General features: G+C 36.0%; 1 protein-coding gene and 1 pseudogene across 1 annotated transcript in view; both read right to left on the reverse strand.

Moving 5' to 3' along the window:
* Positions 1-20,709, reverse strand: part of LOC149798570 (diacylglycerol kinase delta-like) — a 241,883-nt gene that overhangs the window by 185,187 nt on the left and 35,987 nt on the right. The window lies entirely within an intron of this gene.
* Positions 168-10,968, reverse strand: LOC149798571 (uncharacterized; annotated as a pseudogene).

The following is a 20,709-nucleotide window of genomic DNA, read 5'->3' on the forward strand; positions in this document are numbered from 1 at the left end:
GTCCTGCAAAGATGAGAATTAATGACGTTCAAGTACTAAACACACTAAATAAATGAGAAAATGGTGTGAAACCTGCCCTTTTGAGATTAAAAAATGCACAAGTGACATTTAAAAGAAAATGTGAAATATGATGATTCATGACTGTAAAAGACAATAAAACGAATCGATACAATTCCAAAGACCAAATTTAATGATGGCAATAAATCCAACTAATAATACTAAAACAAATTAATAAAAGTGACAAAATGGCTTACTCGAGAATTGGCGATGACTAATTAGCAATTACTAACAAAGTAGGGTAAGACTACTAATAACATGGATAATAATACTGTCTGATACTGATTACAAGAATGAAGTGGCGTTCAATAGCTAAAAGCACAGCATAAGGAGAGAAAAAACTGATGTCGTATCTGCTTTTCTCTTATAAAAATAACACTTCTCCCATTAAACGAAAATGTTAAATCTGATGATTCGTTATTGTAATAAAGTAATAAACAAAACTGTTATTGTAATAAAGTAATAAACAAATTTGTGATTGTAATAAAGTAATAAACAAAATTGTTATTGTAATAAAGTAATAAACAAAATCGTTATTGTAACAAAGTAATAAACAAAATCAATATCACTCCCATTAAACGAAAATGTTAAATCTGATAATACGTTATTGTAATAAAGTAATAAACAAAATCGTTACTGTAATAAAGTAATAAACAAAATCGTTATTGTAACAAAGTAATAAACAAAATCAATATCAGTCTGCAGACCAAATTCACATAAAATAAGGCCATAAAACCCAAATAACACTAAAGTCATAAAATGATATCAACCAGCCTTACTCGAGAATTGGCAACAATTAATTTGGCAGTTTATGATTGTTAAAAAAGTATAATAAAATGGCAAACTAATGGATACTGATTCACATAAAATGTTGTTGTTATAGGGTTTAATGCCATTTTTCAGCATAAGATATGCTATACATGGCGGCCAGTATTAATGGTGGAGGAAGAACCCGAGAAACCCCCAGAAAGAACCACCGACCCACGAGAAGCTACTGGAAAGCTTTCTCACATACCCACATTAGCCAAATCTGAGACTCGAACCCACGCAGACAGAGGTGAGATGGCAGTGATCCGTAACAGAGAGTGCTTTAGACCACTCTGCCACTTGGGGCCCCATCATATAAAATAACTAAAATACAAAGATTCATTACTGTGATAAAAATCAACATATGTGAGTCCAAATTTGACAAGGATAAGGATATTTAAATAAAAACCTACCTGAGCTAGAAATAAATTCTCAGTAATAATAACTATGTTAACACCCGTTGGGGTAAGACTAAATGCAAAGCCATACCAAACACAATCAGAAAAAATGCTAATCGATAACTCAAAAAGAGCAGAACAAATCCAAGGGTAATTCCATCACAATAAAAATTATATACATAAAGAGAAAATACAAAACGCAACAAGAAACACAAAGCAACAGCAATTTCTCTACAACATAGCTTTTAAGCAGCCATAATGGCTGCCACTGTACAAATAATGATGGACAAAGCACATGAGCAAAAGTGTTCTAGAATCTTCTGGTTCACCCTAATGGGAGGACGAATTCTCGTCATACAGTCAGGGTATTTTCTGCCCCCAAAAGTACCAGCTCCGTAACAGCGACAGGTTTTATATTGCTGGTATTAAATTTCCTAAGCACTTGTTCAGGGATGAGTGAGCTGCAGTAATTACACTTTCTTGTCCTTGTTACACTCAACACAACACACTTCACTACACTACACTGCTAAAAAGCTAGACACTATAATGGGTCAAAACCACAAAACTATTATGTTCTAATGTCCCCTCAGATAAACATACACTGTTATATCATTTATTTTCAAGGTCTCAATTTTCATAGGTTTAAAAAGAAAAACATTTTCATGGGTATTTAAATTCATGGATTTGTTTGTCAAGTTTGCATACTTGAGGAAGGAGGCCTTTCTTGACATGGGTTGGAGGTTGGGGAAGGAGGTCTTTCTTGACATGGGTTGGAAGCTGGGGAAGGAGGTCATTCTTGACATAGGTTGGAGGTTGGGGAAGGAGGTCTTTCTTGACATAGGTTGGAGGTTGGGGAAGGTGGTCTTTCTTGACATTGGTTGTTTTGGTGCGACTGTTTTGGCTCCAGACAGTTTGGTACCAGCCATTTTCGCATGAAAGATAAAACAGAATATAGCATTTATATGTTTAGGATTTGATGTTGGAGCCAGCGTAGACTTGGTGCTACATCAAAGAGCATATTTGTTTTTAAATGTTTCCAGATTTTTATGCCTATAGAATGCATTTTTTACCATAAAATTCTGAGGAAAAATGGGGACAGCGTCTTGTGCCCTTAACAAAATATTATGATTTTTAATGAATTTAAGTTTAAAAATGATCCAGAAAAGGGTGGGATGTGTCAGAATAGACAAGAGGCAGCATCTTCCAACATCAAATAATCAAATCCAACATCAAATAATCAAAAGACTGGTAAATAGTATTAATTATTCCTAACAAAAGTGACCATACCATTTGCAAAAGAAAAATTTCTTGCTGAATGGAGCAATTTGTGATATAAAAAAAGGAAAAGAATAATATTGTCACAATTATAAAATATAATAAAAAAAACTGCAATACATGTGTACAGAATTTTTATTTATCCCTCCCTCTTCAGCATCATTTTCAAATTAAAATTCTCTAAAAGTATATTCTTTGTTGTAGCGCCAATCTGCCCACTCCAACATCTAATATGTTCTGTATAAACACAACATGTTATTTTATCTCACGCCAAAACAGCCTGCACCTAAACAGCTAGTGCCAAACTGACTAGAACCAAAACAAACAGTGCCAAAAAGTCACATACCCATTTGTAGGTACTGTAATACCATTAATGTATCATAAATGGAGTTTTTGCAGGCATTAACCATGTTCATTTAATGCATCAAGATTATTTGATGGGGACCCCGAGTGGCATAATGGTCTAAAGTGCTCACCATTCCAGATTACTGCCATCTCACCTCTGTCTGCATGGGTTGAGTCTCAGATTCGGCTAACGTGGGTATGTGAGAAAGCTTGCCAGTAGCTTCTAGTGGGTCAGTCATTCTTCCCGGAGTTTGCCAGGGCTCTTCCTCCACCATTTATACTGGCTGCCATTTATTTCCTATCTTATGCTGAAAAATGGCATTAAAACCCTACTACAACTACAACAACAATTATTTTATGTTAAATGTTGTTGGATGATGCTTGACCTATGAGACTGAAGCATTTTCATCACCTCATTTTCAGTGAAAATATTTACCATGTGTGAATTGCTTTTTCCATTCCCGTTCATATGCTATCACCCACCCTCCCCCACCATAATTAAACTGTCGACAACAGTTTCTATGGATGTGTGTTTTATGCTAAGTGTAAATATAAAAAAGTTAATCTGGTCCTTCAAATTTCATACTGTTGTCATGCGTATAGGAATTCATCACTGGGCATCATCTCTACAATTCCCGGAAGGCCAACATTAAGTGGAAAAGAAGTACAGACATTTGTTTGGAGTTACTGTGCCCTATTCATTTCCAAGTTGGACCATGCGTGTGTAATGCTGGAATTTCTCATGAATAGTTAAGGAAATGAGTTACCTTACCTTTCTGATATGTGGCACATTTATCAAATCTGCAAATGTCAGCCCATAAATTAGTGACTTCAACCATCAGGTGGAGCACTGTTACTAAAAAGCAAGTCACAGGATAGTGATGGAATCAATGTAATTAACTGAAGAATCACATTCTTTTTAAACTTTGCTTTATCGTAAGTTCTTTACTACTTGTTAATGTGCAAAATGGTATGCATTTGACTATTTTGAACCCTATTATGACTCATTGCAGCATCAGTACAAAACACTTTTGCTCGATTCACATCGAAATTCACTTGTCTATTTTGTTCAGTTCCACAGCACCATAGTTATGAATGTACAAAGATGATCGAGAGTAAAATATGCACACCACGGACATTGAGAAGACAATTTTGTGTTCAGAGGTATTTTCCCATGCAGTTTGAACAGTTGATGGAAACCACTATGACTAACCCTGAGAAGGACAAACAGTTGATGGAAGCCACTATGACTATAACCCTGAGAAGGACAAACAGTTGATGGAAGCCACTACGACTATAACCCTGAAAAGGACAAACAGTTGATGGAAGCCACTATGACTATAACCCTGAGAAGGACAAACAGTTGACGGAAGCCACTACGACTATAACCCTGAGAAGGACAAACAGTTGACGGAAGCCACTATGTCTATAACCCTGAGAAGGACAAACAAACAGTTGACAGAAGCCACTACGACTATAACCCTGAGAAGGACAAACAGTTGACGGAAACTACTATGACTAAGCCTGAAAAGGACAAACAGTTGATGGAAGCCACTATATAACCCTGTGAAAGACAAGCTTTGAATGGCTAACTAAGGTCTAGTTATGTGAATAGGAGTCTCTAAATATGAGTACAGACACCGCAATGGCAGATGGCTGTCACAGTGGCAAAGTATGAACATTTAATTAGAAAAGAATTTTGGTCAAGCATTCAAATTCCAGTTGAATAAAACATACATTATTAAATTTAAAGCTAGAAAATTCATAAAGTAAATTAAATTTTTTAAATAATTTTAACTATTTTTATTACATTATTTTCCACTGAATTTAACTGCCTTATAATTATTATGTAGTAATTCTTGATAAAGCCGCTACTATCTCCACCACAATGCTCAAGCACACAAGCACTAAAATTAATTTTACATTTTGGGATCATGTTACTATGTCAGAATGTGTTACAGTAAATCTAATAAGTTTTGGCATTACGCATAAAAATTAAAAACTTACAATAAATTTGCCATAATATCGTGTATTACACCATGGAATTTTGGCATCAAGATGAACAAATGTGAGCTCTATATTATCAGAAGTTGACAGCATTATGACCAGCACTGGGTTGATGTAAATCACTATGCTATACTGAAAGGCATGTTCTATCTCACCCTTATTATTTATTAAATTGTTTAAATCCTGAAATCTGGTCTTTTCCGATAAAACACATCAGGTGTTACAGTATTTAATTTCATGGATATGCTGCAAAAAATACATTCAATAAGGAGTACAGAAGAACAAAAATATCAGGACAACAAACGACAGTCACTTCAATGGTACTGCCATCTGTATCAGCACAAATTAAACACCTGTCAAGACCAATCACGTATACTCAACATCAATGGGAGCCAATGGAGCAAACAACACTAAGCTACTAATTGGTCATTAATGTATGACCTCATCCTTAAAACACAATCCATAAAGCTGTACCATCAATTACTTTCTGACGACCATGGCGTTCACACAGTGGCTGAAAACTAATAATGGCAAAAATCTAATCTGATCCCTAACAGTTTGGATAACGTCATCATTCCACATTTAAACCAAACAATCAACAAGCTGCCAATGTTCAATGCAATTAGCAAGCACTGTGTCAACGTTTGATGTTTTCGAAGCCTGTCAAAGTTCAAAGATGCTAACAATACTAAAAAAACAATGAAATTACTCCTTTCCTCGAGCCTGCCTCATGAATGAATTTTAATTTCGTAGTCCAGGGCAAGAAATGGCAGCTGTACATGTAGCCTTTTGTTTAAGTAATCCAGGTGTCATAATTTTTCTTTCTGTAAGTGATCACACATCTTCACCAGTCAGATATGGGAGAAGTTATGAGATAGAGAATGTCAAAATTCTATGACTTAAATTAGTTCAGACATTTTTATACTTGTTACCAGTATTTTCAAGACTGTTCAGCTTTATTATTACATTGTCATGCCAGAGTAAAGACATCAGCTTTATTATTACATTGTCATGCCAGAGTAAAGACATCAGTTTTATTATTACATTGTCATACCAAAGTAAAGACATCAGCTTTATTATTACACTGTCATGCCAGAGTAAAGACAGCTTTATTATTACATTGTCATGCTAGAGTTAAAAGACATCAGCTTTATTATTACATTGTCATGCCAGAGTAAAGACAGCTTTATTATTACATCGTCATGCCAGAGTTAAAAGACATTAGCTTTATTATTACATTGTCATGCCAGAGTAACAACATTAGCAGATATTTATATCAGTGTGTACAAACTTTCCTGAATAAAACTTACAGTAAATTGCATCTGAAATAAGAATTCTGTCCCAATTTTCCAACTATCATAGTAAATAATTCATTTTGGTAAAACCTCCATTCCAGGGAGCTACACACAAGCACCCAAACAAGATTGCTGATTGTCCAAAATAACTGGAACATGTCTAGATCATTAACTAGATTTCAATCAATCAGCTGTTGTCTTGACATTATTTGCTTTATAAACAGATTACAACCTGTGTATTGTGCAAAAGTTCATGGGAACTGGAACACATAAAATACTCATTTTAAATGTATGTTAACACTATATGTTATGAAAACTAATACATACATCTAGAAATAATTGCATGGATTCTTCCCTATGGCATGACAGTGTATCAATAAAGCTTCAGTCTTGACAATACCGGTTACCTGGGACAACTGTAATGTAGCCAGACCAAATGGAAAGTCACAATAATTTTGACATTTTTTTGTCTCTTAACTTCTCACAGATCCGAAACTTTAGCTAGATCGGATTCATAAAGATGCATGATAGATTGTTGAACGGAAAACTTAGCCAAGTCTGCAAGCTGGCAAAATCTAAAATTCTTCATAAGCCTGCATACAAGCTTGCAGTACAATTTAGTACATTAACCCCTGGAGGCTTTTGTCATTTTCGCCTGAAAATCAAGTAGGAAACACATTTTGAAAGCTATTTCTGAACAGATCCGAAAACACCAGATCCCAGGTGATCTTTCAATAACATACTGCCTAGTTGTGTTAGAAACATCGTTTTTCATTGGCTATTTGGCTTGCACATGAGCAGAAGGGTAAAAGTTGGAATTTTTTAAAAATTATTTTGCTAAACAGAGCCATTATTTTTGTATCGAGACCACTCTTTACTCTAAATGCCCATTTTGTCCTACTTTTTGCAAAGGTAAGTTCATACCGGTTTGCCTTAGATCTGAGACCAAAAAGTCTAAAATCTGGACACAAAATCGGATTCCGACCATGGGTGAATTTTGGGTAGAAAAAAATCGGGTCCAAAAGATGAGTTTTTTTTAATCTGTATTTTGTAGTGCAACTAGATATTCCAGATTATTTTGCATCATTGTAGAGCTACATCTGTCTACCTTTCTATAATACCACCCATTTTAGAGTATCATGCATGACCATGACGCTACAGAGCTCAGCAGTAGGCTACTACCTCCTGCCATGTTAACTCGTCACTAGGGGTTAATGTGTTAACAAGGATTTTTAATTTTTTTACAAATTGTCAAGGAATGGCTAAATTTGTAATTTATGTGCATTGTCGATGCACAAGTCATTAAATATGCAAGGAATGTTCAAATTTGCTGACGTCATCAAAATGCAGTTTAACACATTAACCCCTGGAGGGTTTTGTCATCTTTACCTGAAAATCGAGTAGGAAACACATTTTGAAAGCTATTTCTGAATAGATCTGAAAACACCAAATCGCAGGTGATCTTTCAATAACATACTGCCTAGTTGAGTTAGAAACATCATTTTTCATTAGCTTTTTTGCTCGTGCATGAGCAGAAGGGTAAAAGTTGAAGTTCTTTTTCTTTTTTTGCTAGATGGAGCCATTATTATTGTATCGAGACCACTCTTTATTCCAAAGGTCTGCCTTAGATCTGAGACCAAAAAGTCTAAAATCCGGACACAAAATTGGATTATGACCATGGGCGAATTTTGGGTAGAAAAAAAATTGGGTCCAAAAAATGAATTTATCTGTATTTTGTGGTGCAACTAGGTATTCCAGACTTTTTGGTATCATTGTAGAGCTACATCTGTCTACCTTTCTATAATACCACCCACTTTAGTGTATCATGCATGACCATGACGCTACAGAGCTCGGCAGTAGGCTACAGGTTAATGTGTTAATCAGTGATGAAAGTTGAAAGTTGGCAGCTAGTTATAGCTCCTGCATGAGATCATACAGTACCTGTTGAAATGTTGAATATACATTTTGACTATATATCATGTGCAGTAAGAAACTAGTCAAATTTAAATGTTATTTTGTTTTTAATTCATACTATCTGATAATGCACTCTAGTTAAATGTATGTATGCAGATTTTCAATTCTTGCAAAAATGCTCAACAGTTGTACTTAGCTGCAATATAAATAAAATGCATTATTCCAACATTTCTCTGTCTGAACTTAAATAAGAAAATTATTAATATACATTGTACATTTCAAATTAAACTGATTTCTTGTCCTTCTTTAATACAAAATGTAATTTATTTCTACAAATATCTTTTTTCCAATTTAATGATATATCTTGTTTAAAATATCAGCCAGGTTAGATAAACAATTGAGCTTTTTGCATAATAAAGAAATTCTATAAGTGATTGTACACTGAATTGGCCATTTTGTCAGTCAGTGACATGGAATATATTCATAAAATAACCATTTGTTGTCTTTAATCTGTTTATGTTCCTAAAAATACAAATATTTCAATCTACAGGTAAAACAGTTTTAAACTATACAAAAACTTGTCATTACAAATACACATAACAAGTATATTATCAAAGCCATCCCATACAATGTTTACTATAGAACTAATTCCATCACTTTCCACAGTATTAGGTCTTAGTAATGATACAGCTCTCATCTTTTAAAAAATTAATAAATAAACCCAGACCAACAATGCTTTCAAGAGGTATGGCTACAAAATGATCTGACAATTTCCCAGTATAAATGTGATTTAAACATGCACAAACAAATGTGTTTTCATCTACTAATGAACATTTTTCATCGTTTGTGAATTTATTTACAATTGCAAAGAATGAAGGAATGCATCTGGAGTCATTCATCAAGTAGCAGCACAGTGGATAAACTTTAACGTAGAACATAATTTGTCCACACTGGTTTACACCATTGAATGAATAAAGAACAGAGCAAAAATTTCTTGAATGTGTGTTATATTTTACACTGTGATAAAAAAAAATTCCATTTAGTAAAATCCCGTAAAATATTGAGCAATTGCCAACTGCAAAGTTATTTACAGACTGACTTAATGAAGCAAGATATTTGATGTCAAGTACTTGTAAATGCTATTTACTGATAATGTATTCACCATCAAATAAAGTCTCTGTAATTATGTGATGATAACATATGGCATTTAATTTCTGAAAGAATATTCCTACTTCTGTTTCACTGGCATCTTCTGAACTTGAAAGCGCAGGCAACTTTAACACTGATGAAACAGCATTGGCAATTTGAACAACAGGATTTTGTGTTCCATGAAAAAGACTCACAAGTCTACCATTTATACTTTCAAAAGAAAAGCAGGAATATACCAAAGCGGTCCAAGCTGTTTAACAGTATCAAGCAAATGTAGCGATTGATACAAATTTGCAGACATAAGCTGATCTCCATACAAGGTTGAAAAAAATACAACTGATCTGGATCAACATTTTTTCGCAATGCAGTAAATCCTAAGAAGAAATTGATTCTAAATTTAAAATGACTATACAAGCAGTAAGTAATGCTGAAAATACCGGTCTTTTAACAGTAAAAAAAAAACTGGAGCTGAATAAAAGAAAAGCCAAACTCTGCACTCTGATGCCTTCCAGTAATTTGATTGTTCTTTAATATTTCTTGGGTGCCTATTATGGACAAAACAAGGTGGTTTGATTTCTAACAGTCTATGATCTGCAACATTGTTGTTGTTGTTGTTGTTCTAGGGTTTAACACCATTTTTCAGCACAAGATAGGCTATACATGGCGGCCAGTATAACTGGTGGAGGAAGAACCCTGGAAAACCCAGGGAAGAACCACCGACCCACGAGAAGCTACTGGCAGGCTTTCCCACGTACCCACGCTAGCCGAGCTTGACTTGAACACACGCAGACAGAGGTGAGATGGCAGTGATCCGGAACGGTGAGCGCTTTAGACCACTTGGCCACTCGGGGCCCCCTGATCTGCAACATGAACTTGGTTTGAAATTGAAAAGGATTCAATAGAGAACTCTGGATCACACCAAAGCTGAAGCAGATGACGAACAATACCAAGCAGTTCCACTGATGACATATGGGCAGCAATTTGTCCACCAAGATGGCACTTTCACTCCAAAAACAGGCTTAGAGGTAGCAAAAGCTTCATCACCATGTTGTATGAATTCTTCACAGCCTCTCTCTGGTCAATCAATACAATTTGCATCAAAAGGAAACATTCTTGTATGCCCTTTAACAATTTTCCGAACATTTCCTTCTTGTCTGCATTTTGGACATCTGTGTTTGCCATTAAACTGGGTCATATTCATTACCATACATTTGGCAGGAAAGTCACAAGTACCACATAGTAATAAATCTTTAACAACAATCATTGATGCATGATGTGAACAATGTATTTCAAATCCTGCATCTCTGAATTTTGTTAAACTCTCAATAAAAGGCTTGAGAAAGCAATGCAATGAAGGCTTTGATCTGCCAAACCATATACCTGCAAACATGTTCTCCTACTTGAATCTTTCCTGAATTATTAGTTCATTCACTGAGAAAACGAGTGGCCATGTGCTTATTTTAGATGACTTAAATAGTGGCACTCCATCGTATACCACATCCGGCTCAAGCTATTGCTGCAATCCAGAAATCCGCCTTGGCATGAAAACTTTTTATAGAGTTCTCCATCATAAATATCTTCAATATTATTATGAGCCTTTTTCTTTCTGTTAAAACTATGCTTGAATTTCTTATGAATCTCTGATCTCTGAAGAAAACTGTTGTATTTGAAATAGCAATGGAATTTCAACAAAGTACGAGGTGCAGTTTTTCTCATTTAGATCTGAGCTACAAACAGAGCACTGCTGTGCATTTACTTCTGTCAGAATCTCACATTTTGAGCAGAATTTGTGGAATACTAATGATGATTGAAATGCACTAAAGTAAGAGTTCATGTGGGTGTATGCCAGTTCTTTTTCCTACTGGAAGGAGGTTTCTTGACTATGTTTATCATTGTAGTTGTTGTAACTTCACTGCAATTTCTGAACATTGTAATGGGCCATTTGTGTGGTTATTACCATCTGTGCTTTTAGTTGTTGTTAAAAATACTGTGGTTGTGTCCTTTACTTGCTTTTTATATTTGTAGGGTTGGCAAGGGAAATATCCGGTGGAGCTTTCATTTCTCCCCCAAAGATTAGTTCGTAGGGGAGAACCCGTTTGAATTAGTGCATGGTGTCTTGCCATAAGGTCCTGCATATGAATTATATTGAAATGCTACTGAATTTTCATCTGGAGTCAGTACAGCCAAAACATAATAAATTTCCCCTAAAGCAAATAGAAGCAGAAATTTTTGATAAATAATTCCACAAAATAATATTTCCATTTCAAATTCTCTACCAAATCTTGTAGTGCATAATCTGATTTAACTGTAGTTGGGGAACTCAGACTGAAGAGAGGTTTTACGTTTTTACATTTAATTAGACCATAAACTTTCTAGTTCTACATGCAGATTCCCTGCACCGATGATGATGATGAAAAAATATTTAAGTCGCCTATGCACCGAGTACTTTCGCGACTTGTTAATTCTCAAATGTCGAGATTCTTAATTAGTCAGTACTGTAGGAATGGTGCCAATACAGTTCCGTGTTTATGTGCGAATGTCACACTTCTTAATTAGTCTGTATGGACGAGGCAAGGTAGAAAGGTACCCAGGAATGGTGCTCAAACCCAAACAAACAATTTCCAATCAGCAAACTAATAAGAGCGTTTTGTTGAGTTAAATTAGTATTTCCAATCATAGTTAATACCAAATATTCCCATCTAAAAGAACACGAGTTATTAGTTAAATATTCAGCTCTCAATTAGATTTATTAATCTATCATGTTTGCACATTGCAAGTTAGAAATCAACCAGAAAAGTCAACTACCAATCAATCTGAGTTTATACAACGAACACTACCAAGTTGGAAAACCAGCCAAAGAATTCAACCTCCAATCAGATACAACCTTTCATAACCAGCATGCGTGAGTTAGCCCAAGTAGAAAAACTAGCCAAAGGATTCAACTCCCAATCAAATTTGAGTTTACATACCTGAAACCACCAAGTTAGAAAACCAACCAAAGGATTCAACTACCAAACAAATTTGAGTTTACATATCTGCCACCACAAAGTAAGAAAATGAACCGAAGATTTCAACTGCCAATCAGATTTAGTTTTACATAGTTAGTTCAAACAACTAATACACTGGGCACATTACACTAATAGCCCCCAAACACCAGGACATATTTACATTTCAAATCAAGTCCAGTTATACTAGTGGACAATAAATAAACCCAATAATGTGTAAGCCACTTGTGCAATTGTTCAAATCAAACGAGTCATAAATTTTCCTATTTCCTAACTGATCTAATAATTCTAGTACCTAGTGTACCTGTACAATGCCTTATGAATTTCTGTGTATGAAAATGTCTAAGCGTCAAAATAAAAATTTTGGTCACTATTAGGTATTTGGTGTTTAATTTTGAAGCGGTGGATGAAAGGATCAAGTTAGTGGAGTGGTTTTATTAAATCGGGATTGCTAACCAAAATGTAATCCCTAAAAATTAAAAAAGTAATTTGAGCCCTTAGAGGGGCTGTTTTGTTTATGGCTGGAAGGTGCCCCAGCGGTCTTCTGCAGTCTTGCACTTCAATGATTCCTGCATTATGTTATGTTGTTGCGCAGTTACGACTTTAGGCCTGGCCCCATTTTGTTCAACTACATTCAAGGGTGGTGTAGTTTATTTCATTGGCTCTGTCGATTGCTGGTTGCTGTTTATATGTTGTTGAGGCATAACTCCCTGTTCTGTGGCTGGCCCAAGCTTATAAAGGATCCTAGCCAACTTCAGAGAAAGCATCCCTGAAAATCTTCCAGGACTTCAATGTTGTACTGCTAAACTTGTGGTCTGACTGTGTTAACTAACAATATTATACATATAAAAATGTACAAAACCTAAATGCTATAACCGAAAATACAGCCGTCTATTCACTCTGCATATGCACTCCTTTGCTACCTTTAATGTGTAAATGTGTATTAGAATTTCCAAGTGGGAATTTACTTGAAAAATATATCCTTAAAAGTAAATTTATTCCAAATTAAACTTAACTAGTTAACTCTATTTTAAGCACTTTACATCTACTAAGACAGCTACCAATTTTACAACAAACAGTCACCAAACTAAATGACTGGCTATAAAGGAAAATATACTATAATTGATTTATTGTAAGTCTACAAACACACTATATGACCAACAAAGCGGTTTGTTTGTTTCAGTTGCCTATCAGTCTATAATATAACCCCACCTGGGACTGAGTACAGATTACACCATATTTTACAGGAATCAAAGCCACTAATAACACCTCTTTAAAGAATTAAAATAAGCACTATGCTGACTTTGTGATATAAGCAAATATTCCAAGTTTCATCAAAATGAGATCTGAAATGAAATCTTGACTCCTGAGTGGTAACAAGGTCAGCCAATCATATACAAGATTATCTGTGCAATGTTCATAGATATTGTTCATTACTGAACTTGTGTGTAAAATCTTGTTAAATGGGTTTTTTTTCTTTCTTCAAGTTTTAATCAAAATCAGACAAGAAATTTGGCTTCCAGAGTAGTAACAAACTCAGCCAATCAGATACAAGATCGCCTCATTAGTATATGTGGGTATTACTCTTTAATGAACTCTTCTACGACCTTGATGAGATATGAAAATATTATAAGTTTGACATAAAAAACTGAATCAGAAATAATGCAGGCTGGATGGTACAAATAGAACTCACTCATTATCACATTAACCCAGTCATTTGATGATATAAACCTATATTGCAAGTTTTATCACAAACGGTTCAGAAATATGGCCTGAAGCAGGGTAGCAAGCTCAGCCAATCAGATGCAAGATCTCTCTCATTATCAAAGTAGTCTGAGATCTAAATCAAATAAGCACTATGTTGAACCAAAATTAAGTCAGAAATACAACTTCCAGAGTGGCAACAACCTCAGCCAATCAGATGCAAAATCGCCTAATTAATATGCATGGATTTCAGTCATTATCAAACTAGGATTCTAATAATAAATACATATTTTCCAAGTTAAATCAAACCTGGATCAGAAACACGGCATCCAGAGTGGTAACAAGGTTAGACAACCATGTACAAGATCGTCTCATTAATACGCATGAATCCTGCTCATTAACTGAAACAGATTTTGAAATTGGATCAGACTCCAGAGTTGCAATGAGCAATTGCTGATGGATGGTTGCATCACACACAACATACAAAGTACCACAGATGCAGGAACATGCTACAATAAGTTCATTTTCCCTTAGGTCGACTAGGAAGTACATGTAATTACTTTATATTTTGCCTTAACAAAAACTTTTTTGTCAGTTCCTACCATAAATTACCCACACTCAACTGATTCCTCAATGTCTGTCTTGACAAACATGTCACTGGTTCTTTCTAATTACCATGTATACTTTATGTCAAATCAACTGCACAGACCCAGATCTGCATAGCATAAAGCATCGGAAAATCTGGGTCTGTGCAGTTTGTTAGGAATAATCAGAAGAACAAACAACTCTGACCATGACAGATGGCATGTCAGCATAACACTGTCTATAAGGAGCAAATTAAAAAGGAAACTTTAAAAAAACATTGAATTTTTTTTGGTAATCTTTAATTATTTTAATCTTTAAATGTTTATAATTTCAACTCAAGCGTAAACATTGTAGGTTTGTCACATTTTTAGGTTTGTCCATATTTTTCATATGTTTTTCACTGAATTGGCAGTCCAGGTAAATATAGCCATTGTGATGGTACTGATGCTGGGTCAAGGCCAGCACAGATATAAACTGTAACTGATATAGAAGCAACAGTTCAAAATAAGCATCACTGATTTATCATCAGCACCTAGTCTCACATTTTCCAAACATGCCCTTACCCTGACACTGATGAGATACTCAATGCAAAGCCATCTGCTAATTCTTGTATCTCCCATCTAAATAAACAACCCAGTCTGTGTATTTACATCATTTTTCTTCTCATCTCTGTACAAAACATGATAAGCTGAACCTTTCTTTTAGCTACACATTCAGTAGACTGCCTTAAAAAAGATTCTTATCACAGGGTCCTAGGCCATACCAATGATCTTATCACAGGGTCCTAGGCCATACCAATAATCTAATCACAGGGTCCTAGGCCATACCAATGATCTTATCACAGGGTCCTAGGCCATACCAATGATCTTATCACAGGGTCCTCCACACCAATGATCTTATCACAGGGTCCTAGGCCATACCAATGATTTTATCACAGGGTCCTAGGCCATACCACTGATCTTATCATGGGTCCTAGGCCATACCACTGATCTAATCACAGGGTCCTCCACACCAATTATCTTATCACAGGGTCCTAGGCCATACCAATGATCTAATCACAGGGTCCTAGGCCATACCAATGATCTAATCACAGGGTCCTTGGCCATACCAATGATTTTATCACAGGGTCCTAGGCCATACCAATGATCTTATCACAGGGTCCTAGGCCATACCAATGATCTTATCACGGGGTCCTCCACACCAATGATCTTATCACAGGGTCCTAGGCCATAGCAATGATCATATCACAGGGTCCCAGGCCATACCAATTATCTTATCACAGGGTCCTAGGCCATACCAATGATCGTATCACAGGGTCCTAGGCCATACCAATGATTTTAGCACAGGGTCCAATGCCATACCAATGATCTTATCACAGGGTCCCAGGCCATACCAATGATTTGAGTAGGGCTTACAGTTCAGACATTTCAAAATTTGAGATTTCAATTAAACAAGCCTACATTTACAGCATATCTCTCTCTCCCTCTCTCTTTGTTTGCTTTAGTATCTGTAACTGCTTTTAGTTTTTGAGAAAAAAAATGGTAACTGTACAACAGAGTGACACAAGTAATGAATTCATGTAGTCTGATAAGGACATGAAATATGTACCACAATGGCAACAGATGGACAAGATTTCTTTGCAAGATTGGAGGGGTGGTGTTAGCAGGGAGAAATCCAATTAAATACAATGGACTTCCTTTATAACAAAAATTGGATTCAAGAAATTTTCAAAGAAATGCAATATTTTAAGTCTGACTCATCCATTATTAGCTTTATTAATTAATCACTGAAAAAACTCCACTGGTGACTTTCATGTAGCTGCAACCAATGACAACCGCACACCCCTTTCACTGGCAGATCCAGAAATATAATTTAGGTGTTGGGGTGAGGACATGAACAAGTTGATAACGGGGTTTGTGGGATGAAACCCATGGTAGTGACCCAGACGATTAAGTACCCAGAAGGTTCTGCATTTTAAGCATTTTCAGGGCATAACTTTAACCCTTTTACTGGAATGAAAACATACTCAAAGAAACATTCCACTTTTTCCATGCCTATTTCTGGCGACGGCATATGCCAGCTCATCAATCCAACCCCACCCACTCACACGAATCCACCTCTGCCCTTAACATGGATGCTCCATGCAGCCTTATCACATGAAACGTACTTTGTCTTCTTTCATCCTAACAATGCTACACCTATAAATCTTACCACATCAATTATACTTTGATCATCTTACACTGGGTAATTTTACATTCCAGTACAATCAATTATCTACCACGTGTTCAACTTACTTGAACGTTTGTAAGCTGAGCTATAAGAAGATTAGAAATCAATAGGATAATCATGAGATTTGATCCATTTTATCTAATTAATAATAGTGGACACAGAATGCTGTGCAGCAACAGATGTTGTACAAGAAGAAGGAAATGTTCTTAAATAAAATTTGTTTAGACACTGCCATTTTTAGTTGTGACAGTGTGCTTGCTTTTATTTTTGCAAGAGATTACCCAAAACATGGCGAGAAAGATACTGGCAGTGGGATTAAAAACTGGAATCATGAAACATCTTCATCAGATGATAACATGGTAACTTGTTTTCTTTTGTTTTTATGTGGCACAGTTTGCCCATGTGAGCCAGCCATAACAGCTGTGTTTATCCAACATGAATGTACTTGAAAACACAAATTTTACTGGCATGGAAACAATCTGAATTGACAATGACTATTTTTCTGCAGACAAAACAATTTATACTGACAATGACTATCTTGCTGTAGACAAAACAATTTGAATTGACAATGACTATCTTTGCTGCAGACAAAACAATTTGAATTGACAATGACTATCTTTGCTGTAGACAAAACAATTTGAATTGACAATGACTATCTTTGCTCTAGACAAAACAATTTCAACTGACAATGACTATCTCGCTGTAGACAAAACAATTTCAACTGACAGACTATCCTGCTGTAGACAAAACAATTTGAATTGACAATGACTATCTCTGCTGTAGACAAAACAATTTCAACTGACAGACTATCTTGCTGTAGACAAAACAATTTGAATGACAATGACTATCTTGCTGTAGACAAAACAATTTCAACTGACAATGACTATCTTGCTGTAGACAAAACAATTTGAATTGACAATGACTACCTTTGCTCTAGACAAAACAATTTCAACTGACAATGACTATCTTGTTGTAGACAAAACAATTTGAATTGACAATGACTACCTTTGCTCTAGACAAAACAATTTCAACTGACAATGACTATCTTGTTGTAGACAAAACAATTTGAATTGACAATGACTATCTTTGCTCTAGACAAAACAATTTCAACTGACAATGACTATCTTGCTGTAGACAAAACAATCTGAATGACAATGACTCTTGCTGTAGACAAAACAATTTGAATTGACAATGGCTATTTTGCTGTAGACAAAACAATTTTGAATTAATAATGGCTATTTTGCTGTAGACAAAACAATTTGAATTGACAATGACTATCTTGCTGTAGACAAAACAATTTGAATTGACAAGGGCTATTTTGCTGTAGACAAAACAATTTGAATTGACAATGACTATTTTGATGTAGACAAAACAATTTCAACTGACAATGGCTATTTTGCTGTAGACAAAACAATTTGAAAATTGACAATGACTATCTTGCTGTAGACAAAATAGTTTGAATTGACAATGGCTATTTTGCTCCAGACAAAACAATTTGAATGACAATGACTACCTTACTGCAGACAAAATCTGAATCAACAATGACTACCTTTGCTGTAGACAAAACAATCTGAATCGACAATGAATGTCTTGCTGTAGACATAACAGTTTGAATCGACAATGAATGTCTTGCTGTTGACAAAACAATTTGAACTGACAATGACTATATTTGCTGTACACAAAACAGTCTGAATTGACAATTCCTATCTTTGCTGTACACAAAACAATGTGAATTTACAATGACAATCTTGCTGTACCACATAACATCAATGAATTTGTTTCTCAGCTTTAGTATAAATTTGCAATTAATTTCCTTTCTACAAAACACTCCTTTTATTAAAAGAAAATAAGAATAAAGCAACCCATACGCATGTGTGTGGTTGTTGTTGCTGTAGGGCCTAACGCCATTTTTCAGCACACGATTGGCTATACATGGCGGCCAGTATCAATGGTGGAGGAAGAACCCAGGAAAACCCCGGAAAGAACCACCGACCCACGAGAAGCTACTGGCAAGCTTTCTCACATATCCACATTAGTCGAATCCAAGACTAGAACCCACGCAGACAGAGGTGAGATGGCAGTGATCCGTAACAAAGAGCGCTTTAGACAACTCGGCCACTCGGGGCCCCTGCATGTGTGTGGGATGAAAAATCCATCACTGGGTGCATGATTAGAAATATCATACTGGCACAATGAGGAATCTCAGACTAAGTGTAATATGAGAAATTCCACACTGTGTGCATAATGAGAAATCCCACACTGAAAGCACAATGAGAAATCCCACACTGAATGCATAATGAGAAATCCCACACTGAATGCATAATGAGAAATCCCACACTGAAAACACAATGAGAAATCCCACACTGTGTGCATAATGAGAAATCCCACACTGAATGCACAATGAGAAATCCCACACTGTGTGCATAATGAGAAATCCCACACTGTGTGCATAATGAGAAATCCCACACTGAATGCACAATGATAACTACCACACTGTGTGCATGAGAAATCCCACACTGAATGCACAATGATAACTACCACACTGTGTGCATAATGAGAAATCCCACACTGTGTGCATAATGAGAAATCCCACACTGTGTGCATAATGAGAAATCCCACACTGAATGCACAATGAGAAATCCCACACTGAATGCACAATAACTACCACACTGTGTGCATAATGAGAAATCCCACACTGTGTGCATAATGAGAAATCCCACACTGAATGCACAATGATAACTACCACACTGTGTGCATAATGAGAAATCCCACACTGAATGCACAATGAGAAATCCCACACTGAATGCACAATGATAACTACCACACTGTGTGCATAATGAGAAATCCCACACTGAATGCACAATGAGAAATCCCACACTGAATGCACAATGATAACTACCACACTGTGTGCATAATGAGAAATCCCACACTGTGTGCATAATGAGAAATCCCACACTGTGTGCATAATGAGATATCCCACACTGTGTGCATAATGAGAAATCCCACACTGAATGCACAATGAGAAATCCCACACTGAATGCACAATGATAACTACCACACTGTGTGCATAATGAGAAATCCCACACTGAAAGCACAATGATAACTACCACACCGTGTGCATAATGAGAAATCCCACACTGAATGCACAATGATATCTACCACACTGTGTGCATAATGAGAAATCCCACACTGAAAGCACAATGAGAAATCCCACACTGAATGCACAATGATAACTACCACACCGTGTGCATAATGAGAAATCCCACACTGAATGCACAATGATAACTACCACACTGTGTGCATAATGAGAAATCCCACACTGAATGCACAATGATAACTACCACACTGTGTGCATAATGAGAAATCCCACACTGAATGCACAATGATAACTACCACACTGTGTGCATAATGAGAAATCCCACACTGAATGCACAATGATAACTACCACACCGTGTGCATAATGAGAAATCCCACACTGAAAGCACAATGATAACTACCACACTGTGTGCATAATGAGAAATCCCACACTGAAAGCACAATGATAACTACCACACCGTGTGCATAATGAGAAATCCCACACTGAATGCACAATGATATCTACCACACTGTGTGCATAATGAGAAATCCCACACTGAAAGCACAATGAGAAATCCCACACTGAATGCACAATGATAACTACCACACTGTGTGCATAATGAGAAATCCCACACTGAATGCACAATGATAACTACCACACTGTGTGCATAATGAGAAATCCCACACTGAAAGCACAATGATAACTACCACACTGTGTGCATAATGAGAAATCCCACACTGAAAGCACAATGATAACTACCACACTGTGTGCATAATGAGAAATCCCACACTGAAAGCACAATGAGAAATCCCACACTGAATGCACAATGATAACTACCACACTGTGTGCATAATGAGAAATCC

The sequence above is a fragment of the Sinohyriopsis cumingii genome, chromosome 5 (genome assembly GCF_028554795.1).
Source record: "Sinohyriopsis cumingii isolate HCF-2022 chromosome 5, ASM2855479v2, whole genome shotgun sequence".
Classification (NCBI taxonomy): Eukaryota; Metazoa; Mollusca; class Bivalvia; order Unionida; family Unionidae; genus Sinohyriopsis; species Sinohyriopsis cumingii.